Here is a 9,769-nt window from a genome sequence, read left to right on the forward strand (position 1 = left end):
AGGCTGATCTGATCATGGACTCAGCTCCACTTCCCCGCCTGCTCCCCATAACCCCTTATCCCCTTATCGTTTAAGAAACTATCTATTTCTGTCTTAAATTTATTCAATGTCCCAGCTTCCACAGCTCTCTGAGGCAGCGAATTCCACAGATTTACAACCCTCTGAGAGAAGAAATTCCTGATCTCTATTTTAAATGAGCGGCCCTTATTCTAAGATCATGCCCTCTAGTTCTAGCCTCCCCCATCAATGGAAACATCCTCTCTGCATCCACCTTGTCAAGCCCCCTCATAATCTTATACGTTTCGATAAGATCACCTTTCATTCTTCTGAATTCCAATGAATAGTGGCCCAACCTACTCAACCTTTCCTCATAAGTCAACCCTCTCATCCCTGGAATCAACCTAGTGAACCTTTTCTGAACTGCCTCCAAAGCAACTATATCCTTTTGTAAAGATGGAAATCAAAACTGCACACAGTATTCCAGGTGTGGCCTCACCAATACCTTATGTAGCTGTAGCAAGACTTTCCTGCTTTTATACTCCATCCCCTTTGCAATAAAGGCCAAGATACCATTGGCCTTCCTGATCACTTGCTGTACCTGCATACTATCCTTTTGTGTTTCACGTAACGTACAAGTATCCCCAGGTCCCACTGTACTGCGGCATTTTGCAATCTTTCTCCATTTAAATAATAACTTGCTCTTTGATTTTTTTTCTGCCAAAGTACATGACCTCACACTTTCCAACCTTATACTCCACCTGCCAAATTTTTGCCCACTCACTTAGCCTGTCTATGACCTTTTGCAGATTTTTTGTACCCTCACACATTGCTTTTCCTCCCATCTTTGTATCGTCAGCAAACTTGGCTATGTTACACTCAGTCCCTTCTTCCAAGTTGTTAATATAGATTGTAAATAGTTGGGGTCCCAGCACTGATCCCTGCAGCACCCCACTAGTTACTGATTGCCAACCAGAGAATGAACCATTTATCCCGACTCTCTGTTCTCTGTTCGTTAGCCGATCCTCTATCCATGCTAATATATTACCCCCAACTCAGTGAACTTTTATCTTGAGCAGTAACCTTTTATGTGGCACCTTGTCAAATGCTTTCTGGAAGTCCAAATACACCACATCCACTGGTTCCTCTTTATCCACCCTGTTCATTACATCAAGAAAGAACTCCAGCAAATTTGTTAAACATGACTTCCCCTTCAATAATCCATGCTGACTCTGCCTGACTAAATTTTGCTTATCCAAATGGCCTACTACTGCTTCTTTAATAATGGACTCCAACATTTTCCCAACCACAGATGTTAGGCTAACTGGTCTATAGTTTCCTGCTTTTTGTCTGCCTCCTTTTTTAAATAGGGGCGTTACATTTGCAGTTTTCCAATCTGCTGGGACCTCCCCAGAATCTAGGGAATTTCAGTAAATTACAACCAGTGCATCCACTATCCCTGCCGCTACTTCTCTTAAGACCCTAGGAGGCACACCATCAGGTCCAGGGGAATTATCTGCCTTTAGTCCCATTATCTTACTGAGTACCACCTCCCTAGTGATTGTGATTGTGTTAAGTTCCTCCCCCCTCCCCCCCCCCCCTATAGCCCCTTGACTATCCACTGTTGGAATATTGTTAGTGTCCGTAAAGACTGATATAAAATATTTGTTCAGAGTTTCTGCCATCTCCATGCTCCCCATTACTAGTTCCCCGGTCTCATCCTCTAAGGGACCAACATTTACTTTAGCCACTCTTTTCCTTTTTATATACCGATAAAAACTCTTGCTATCTGTTTTTATATTTTGTGCTAGTTTACTTTCATAGTCTATCTTCCCTTTCTTAATCATTATTTTAGTCATTCTTTGCTGGCTTTTAAAAACTTCCCAGTCTTCTGTCCTCCCACTAGTTTTGGCCTTGTTTTTAATTGAATGGTGAAATGGGCAAAATGTACCAAATAGAATTAAATGGCAGTACATTTTGGATTTTAAAAAATTGTTTTCCTTGAATATCAAAGAAGTAAGGACAAGTATAAAAGAAAGTTAAGGATAACTAAAGCTAGTATTAGGGATGCTAAAAAGACACTAGAAAAATGATGGAACAGCGGTTTTCACTTATAGAAACATAGAAAATAGGTGCAGGAGTAGGCCATTCGGTCCTTCGAGCCTGCACCACCATTCAATAAAATCATGGCTGATCATTCCCTCAGTACCCCTTTCCTGCTTTCTCTCCATACCCCTTGATCCCTTTAGCCGTAAGGGCCATATCTAACTCTCCCTTGAATATATCCAACGAACTGGCATCAACAACTCTCTGCGGTAGGGAATTCCACAGGTTAACAACTCTCTGAGTGAAGAAGTTTCTCCTCATCTCTGTCCTAAATGGCCTACCGCTTATGCTAAGACCATGTCCCCTGGTTCTGGACTTCCCCATCATCGGGAACATTCTTCCCACATCTAACCTGTCCAGTCCTGTCAGAATCGTATAAGTTTCTATGAGATCCCCTCTCATCCATCTAAACTCCACTGTATAAAGGCCCAATTGATCCAACCTCTCCTCATATGTCAGTCCAGCCATCCCGGGAATCAGTCTGGTGAACCTTCGCTGCACTCCCTCAATAGCAAGAACGTCCTTCCTCAGATTAGAAGACCAAAACTGAACACGATATTCCAGACGAGGCCTTACCAAGGCCCTGTACGACTGTATTAAGACCTCCCTGCTCCTATACTCAAATCCCCTAGCTATGAAGGCCAACATACCATTTGCCTTCTTCACCGCCTGCTGTAATGCCAACTTTCAATGACTGATGAACCATGACACCCAGGTCTCGTTGCACCTCCCCCTTTCCTAATCTACCACCATTCAGATAATATTCTGCCTTCGTGCTTTTGCCCCCAAAGTGGATAACCTCACATTTATCCACATTATACTGCATCTGCCATGCATTGGCCCACTCACCTAACTTGTCCAAGTTGCCCTGCAGCCTTTTAGCGTCCTCCTCACAGCTCACACCGCCATCTACTTTAGTGTCATCTGCAAACTTGGAGATATTACACTCAATTCCTTCATCTAAATCATTGGTGTATATTGTAAAGAGCTGGGGTCCCAGCACTGAGCCCTGCAGCACTCCACTAGTCACTGCCTGCCATTCTGAAAAGGACCCGTTTATCCCGACTCTCTGCTTCCTGTCTGCCAACCAGTTCTCTATCCACATCAGTACATTACCCCCAATACCATGTGCTTTGATTTTGCACACCAATCTCTTGCGTGGGACCTTGTCAAAAGCCTTTTGAAAGTCCAAATACACCACATCCACTGGTTCTCCCTTGTCCACTCTACTAGTTACATCCTCAGAAAATTCCAGAAGATTTGTCAAGCATGATTTCCCTTTCATAAATCCTTACTGACTTGGACTAATCTTATCACTGCTTTCCAAATGCGCTGCTATTTCATCTTTAATAATTGATTCCAACATTTTCCCCACTACTGATGTCAGGCTAACCGGTCTATAATCACTTGTTTTCTCTCTCCCTCCTTTTTTAAACTGTGGTGTTACATTAGCTATCCTCCAGTCTATAGGAACTGATCCAGAGTTGATAGACTGTTGGAAAATGATCACCAATGCATCCACTATTTCTATGACCACTTCCTTAAGTACTCTGGGATGCAGAATATCAGGCCCTGGGGATTTATCGGCCTTCAATCCCATCAATTTCCCTTACACAATTTCCCGCTTTATAAGGATATTCTTCAGTTCCTCCTTCTCACTAGACCCTCGGTCCCCTAGTATTTCCAGAAGGTTATTTGTGTCTTCCTTCGTGAAAACAGAACCAAAGTATTTGTTTAACTGATCCGCCATTTCTTTGTTCCCCATTATAAATTCACCTGAATCTGACTGCAAGGGACCTATGTTTGTTTTCACTAATCTTTTTCTCGTCACATATCTATAGAAGCTTTTGCAGTCAGTTTTTAATGTTCCCAGCAAGTTTCCTCTCATACTCTATTTTCCCCCTCCTAATTAAACCCTTTGTCCTCCTCTGCTGTATTACAAAATTCTCTCAGTCCTCAGGTTTGCTGTTTTTTCTGGCCAATTTATCTGCCTCTTCCTTGGATTTAACACTATCCTTAATTTCCCTTGTTAGCCACGGTTGAGCCACCTTCCCCGTTTTATTTTTACTCCAGACAGGGATGTACAATTGTTGAAGTTCATCCATGTGATCTTTAAATGTTTGCCATTGCCTATCCACCGTCAACCCTTTAAGTATCACTCACCAGTCTATTCTAGCCAATTCACGTCTCATACCATCCCCAAGTTCAGGACCCCAGTCTCTGTATTAACTGTGTCACTCTCCATCTTAATAAAGAATTCTACCATATTATGGTCACTCTTCCCCAAGGGGCCTCGCACAATAAGATTGCTAATTAATCCTTTCTCATTACACATCAGCCAGTCTAGGATGGCCAGCCCTCTATTTGGTTCCTCGACATATTGGTCTAGAAAACCATCCCTAATACACTCCAGGAAATCCTCCTCCACTGCATTGCTACCAGTTTGGTTAGCCCAGTCAATATGTAGCTTAAAGTCGCCCATGATAACGACTGTACCTTTATTGCATGCATCCCTAATTTCTTGTTTGATGCTGTCCCCATCCTCATTACTAGTTTGGTGGTCTGTACACAACTCCCACTAGCGTTTTCTGCCCTTTGTTATTCCGTAGCTCCACCCATATAGATTTCACATCATCCAAGCTAATGTCCTTCCGTACTATTGCATTAATTTCCTCTTTAACCAGCAACGCCACCCCATCTCCTTTTCCTTTCTGTCTATCCTTCCTATATGTTGAACACCCCTGGATGTTGAGTTCCCAGCCTTGGTCACCCTGGAGCCATGTCTCCGTGATGCCAATTACCGTATATACTCACGTATCATGCGACTTTTGAAGACCTAAATTGTAACCTAAATTTGGGGGGTAGCATGATACGCGAGATACAAAATTTGTGGGTGTGAAGTGCTGGCCAAGATTAGGCTGTTAGGCTGTTAAGCAGACCGTATCCACGCTGAATCTCGGCAGGTATCTCCTGGGCTGGATTGCAGCCTCTATTGTCACTTGTACTGTATCTTTGCTGTGGTCTCGAGATCGCCACCCACAACTCCCTCTGAAGTTTGCTGCATTATTAGAGGCTTTAACAATCAAATCTCCATCTATCTCAGCCCATGCTTCTTTTACCCGCAAACACAGTAGAGGCAAATCCGGAGCCTTCATATTCCCTCCCTTCGTAAATGATTTCTCTCCTTCCATCATCCAGTCATTCCATTTCTTTCTTATATTGTCTTTAAATGGCTTATTAATGGATACGTCAAGTGGCTGAACGACACTAGTCAAGCCAGCTGGAATGATTGCTATATCGGTGTTCGATTCGCAAACAGCTTTCACAACAGAATCCACTCGATGTTTCATGATTCGGTTGTTAAGGTCTGTATTCGATCGTTGTTATGTGTTAGGGTACTTGTTACGTGTTGGGTACTTGTTAAACTTGTTTGAAAGCCTAGCCTAGTGGCATCTGGTATCTCAAAAAAGTGACTCGCATGATACATGAGATATATGATAAAATCATGTTTTGGGGACGAAAATTTAGGGGTCGCATGATACGCGAGATCGTAGGATACGCGAGTATATACGGTACATCATATCCGTTAACTGCTATCTGCGCAGTTAATTTGTCCACCTTATTCCAAATACTCCTCACATTGAGGCACAGAGCCTTCAGGCTTGTCTTTTTAACACCCTTTGCCCCTTTAGGATTTTGCTGTAATGTGGTCCTTTTTGCTTTTTGCCTTGGGTTTCTCTGCCCTCCACTTTTACTTTTCTTCTTTCTATCTTTTGCTTCTGTCCCCATTCTACTTCCCTCTGTCTCCCTGCATAGGTTCCCATCCCCCTGCCATATTAGTTTAACCCCTCTCCAACAGCCCTAGCAAACACTTCCCTTCGGACATTGGTTCCGGTTATGGTAGAAATCATAAAACCATTAAAGATTACATTGTTCTGTTGATGGATTTCCAGGGCAGGTTAAATAAGAAGATAAAAATATGGTCAATGAGGAAAATATTTGCTTAGTATTAATTTTCACTTCGGGAGATAGAAACATAGAAATTTACAGCGCAGAAAGAGGCCATTTCGGCCCATCGTGTCCACGCCGCCAACAAAGAGCTGCACGGTCAGCAGCCCTAAATATTACATATGAGCACACAGCCCAACCAGTCTGCCTCACACAACTGCGACACTGCTTATACTGAAACATTCTACACTCCATCCTAACCGGAGCCATGTGATCTCCTGGGAGAGGCAAAAACCAGATAAAAACCTGTCATGTTTGTAACCTTCACATAACTGTAACCCTTATGTAACAACACTGTACACTGTATACACCCGAGTAATGCACACCTTGACCACAGGGGATGTACTTGTGGGAGACACTCCTCACCTAGTCATCCAGGTATATAAAGGGAGGTCCCACGCAGGGTCAGCACACACTTCTTGGTCCTGGAAATAAAAGTTTCAGGTCACGTAGTGACTTTGTCTGCAGTACATGCCTCGTGTGATTCTATAGTAAGGTGTAAGGTCACCACATTTGACGATGAGAAACGGGAATCAACGACCCATGAGGATGGCCACCGGTAGCACAGAGGAACAGTACTGTGTTGGTGAGGGCTGGGACGATTTCATTGAGAGGCTCCAGCAGAGCTTTGTCACGAAGGACTGGCTTGGAGAGGAAGCGGCTGGCAAGCGGAGGGCGCATCTACTGACCAGTTGTGGATCCAAGACGTATGCGCTGATGAAAGACCTGCTCGCACCCGAGAAGCCGGCGACAAGTCTTTTGAAGAGCTCAGCACTCTGATCGGTGAGCACCTCAAACCGGCAAGCAGTATACACATGGCCTGGCACCTTTTACAGCACAGAAGGAGGCCATTTTGACCCATCGTGTCCATGCCGCCAACAAAGAGCTGCATGACCCTTGGTCAGCAGCCCTAAATGTTACATATGAGCATCCAGCCCAACCAGTCTGCCTCACACAACTACGACACTAGAGAGGGACGTAGAGAGGGACAAAGCATATCGGACTTCGTTGCAGACCTTCGGCGTTTGACCAGCCTCTGTAAGTTCAGAGACGCCTGCAGGGGGGAGATGTTAAGGGATTTCTTCATTGAGGGCATTGGTCATGCCGGGATTTTCAGGAAGCTTATTGAGACCAAGGACTTGACTTTGGAAAGGGCAACTTTGATAGCTCAGACCTTCATGGCAGGGAAAGAGGAGACCAAGATAATTTACGCGCGCAGCCCTGGTTCCAACGTGGCGATGGACCAGGGAGTTAACATTGTTAACGAGACACAGAACCCCGCAGGTAGACAAGGGAAATTCGACACCGCCCAGGCAGCAACAGGCTCTCGGGTGGGCCGGCAACAGAGACAATGGCAGGGGGATCGGCAGTTCACGCTATCACAAGGGACAATGCGTCCCGGGATGGGACCATTGACACTCATCAACAGAGTGCTCAGGAGTAATCAAAGAGACAATCAGAGAGGAATGCCTGTTAACAGTTCCTTTGTTCACAACAATCTCAGCTCATGCTGGAGGTGCGGTGGCAAACATGCTGCGAGAACCTGTAGGTTTCAGCAATTTATCTGTAGAAACTGTAACTTCAGTGGACATCCGGCCAGAATGTGCAGAAAGCCAGTAGCGAGGCTAGTTTACGAGGTAGAGGAACCAGACGAGGGGTCTGCAAGGCAGGGTGATGCTTGGGGCAAAGCTATGGACGCTGAAGTCCAGCGGGTTCAAGTGGCAGGCGTCCACAGCTCGTATACCAAAACGCCACCTATGATGATGAAAGTTCTATTAAATGGCATCCCGGTACGCATGGAGCTGGACACAGGAGCCAGCCAGTCACTTATGAGTGCCCAACAATTTGAAAAACTATGGCCACTCAAAGCTAACAGGCCCAAACTGGAACGCATTGACACACAGTTACGGACGTACATCAGAGAGATCATCCCAGTACTAGGCAGTGCAAATTTGGTGATCACACACAATGGATCAGAGAACCGGCTGCCACTCTGGATTGTCCCGGGGAATGGTCCCACGCTCTTGGGGAGGAGCTGGTTAGCCGAGATGAACTGGAAATGGGGGGATGTGCATGCCATTTCATCTGTGGAGCCAAGTTCATACTCACAGGTCTTACAGAAATTCGAGTCACTTTTATAACCAGGTGTCGGGACTTTTAAGGGCACCAAAGTAGTGATACGCATTACCCCGGATGCCCGACCAGTGCACCAGAAAGCCAGAGCCGTGCCGTATGTGATGCGTTAGGGAATTGAGAGTGTGTTGCACAGGCTGCTAAGAGAGGCATAATTTTGCCTGTTGAATTCAGTGACTGGGCAAGCCCCATCGTTCCTGTCCTTAAAGCGGATGGCTCAGTCAGGATTTGTGGCGACTACAAGACCACCATCAACCGACTGTCACTACAGGACACAGGACCAATACCCGCTTCCATAAGAACATAAGAACATAAGAATTAGGAACAGGAGTAGGCCATCTAGCCCCTCGAGCCTGCTCCACCATTCAATAAGATCATGGTTGATCTGGCCGTGGACTCAGCTCCACTTACCCGCCCTCTCCCTGTAACCCTTAATTCCCTTATTGGTTAAAAATCTATCTATCTGTGACTTGAATACATTCAATGAGCTAGCCTCAGCTGCTTCCTTGGGCAGAGAATTCCACAGATTCACAACCCTCTGGGAGAAGAAATTCCTTCTCAACTCGGTTTTAAATTGGCTCCCCCGTATTTTGAGGCTGTGCCCCCTAGTTCTAGTCTCTCCTACCAGTGGAAACAACCTCTCTGCCTCTATCTTGTCTATCCCTTTCATGATTTTAAATGTTTCTATAAGATCACCCCTCATCCTTCTGAACTCCAACGAGTAAAGACCCAGTCTACTCAATCTATCATCATAAGGTAACCCCCTCATCTTCGGAATCAGCCTAGTGAATCATCTCTGTACCCCCTCCAAAGCCAGTATATCCTTCCTTAAATAAGGTGACCAAAACTGCACGCAGTACTCCAGGTGCGGCCTTACCAATACCCTATACAGTTGCAGAAGGACCTCCCTGCTTTTGTACTCCATCCCTCTCGCAATGAAGGCCAACATTCCATTCACCTTCCTGATTACCTGCTGCACCTGCAAACTAACTTTTTGGGATTCATGCACAAGGACCCCCAGGTCCCTCTGCACCTCAGCATGTTGTAATTTCTCCCCATTCAAATAATATTTCCTTTTACTGTTTTTTTTCCCAAGGTGGATGACCTCACACTTTCCGACATTGTATTCCATCTGCCAAATCTTAGCCCATTCGCTTAACCTATCCAAATCTCTTTGCAGCCTCTCTGTGTCCTCTACACAACCCGCTTTCCCACTAATCTTTGTGTCATCTGCAAATTTTGTTACACTACACTCTGTCCCCTCTTCCAGATCATCTATGTATATTGTAAACAGTTGTGGTCCCAGCACCGATCCCTGTGGCACACCACTAACCACCGATTTCCAACCCGAAAAGGACCCATTTATCCCGACTCTCTGCTTTCTGTTAGCCAGCCAATTCTCTATCCATGCTTATACATTTCCTCTGACTCCGCGTACCTCTATCTTCTGCAGTAACCTTTTGTGTGGCACCTTATCGAATGCCTTTTGGAAATCTAAATACACCACATCCATCGGTATACCTCT

Source organism: Pristiophorus japonicus, chromosome 4 (genome assembly GCF_044704955.1).
Source record: "Pristiophorus japonicus isolate sPriJap1 chromosome 4, sPriJap1.hap1, whole genome shotgun sequence".
In the NCBI taxonomy this organism is placed as follows: domain Eukaryota; kingdom Metazoa; phylum Chordata; class Chondrichthyes; family Pristiophoridae; genus Pristiophorus; species Pristiophorus japonicus.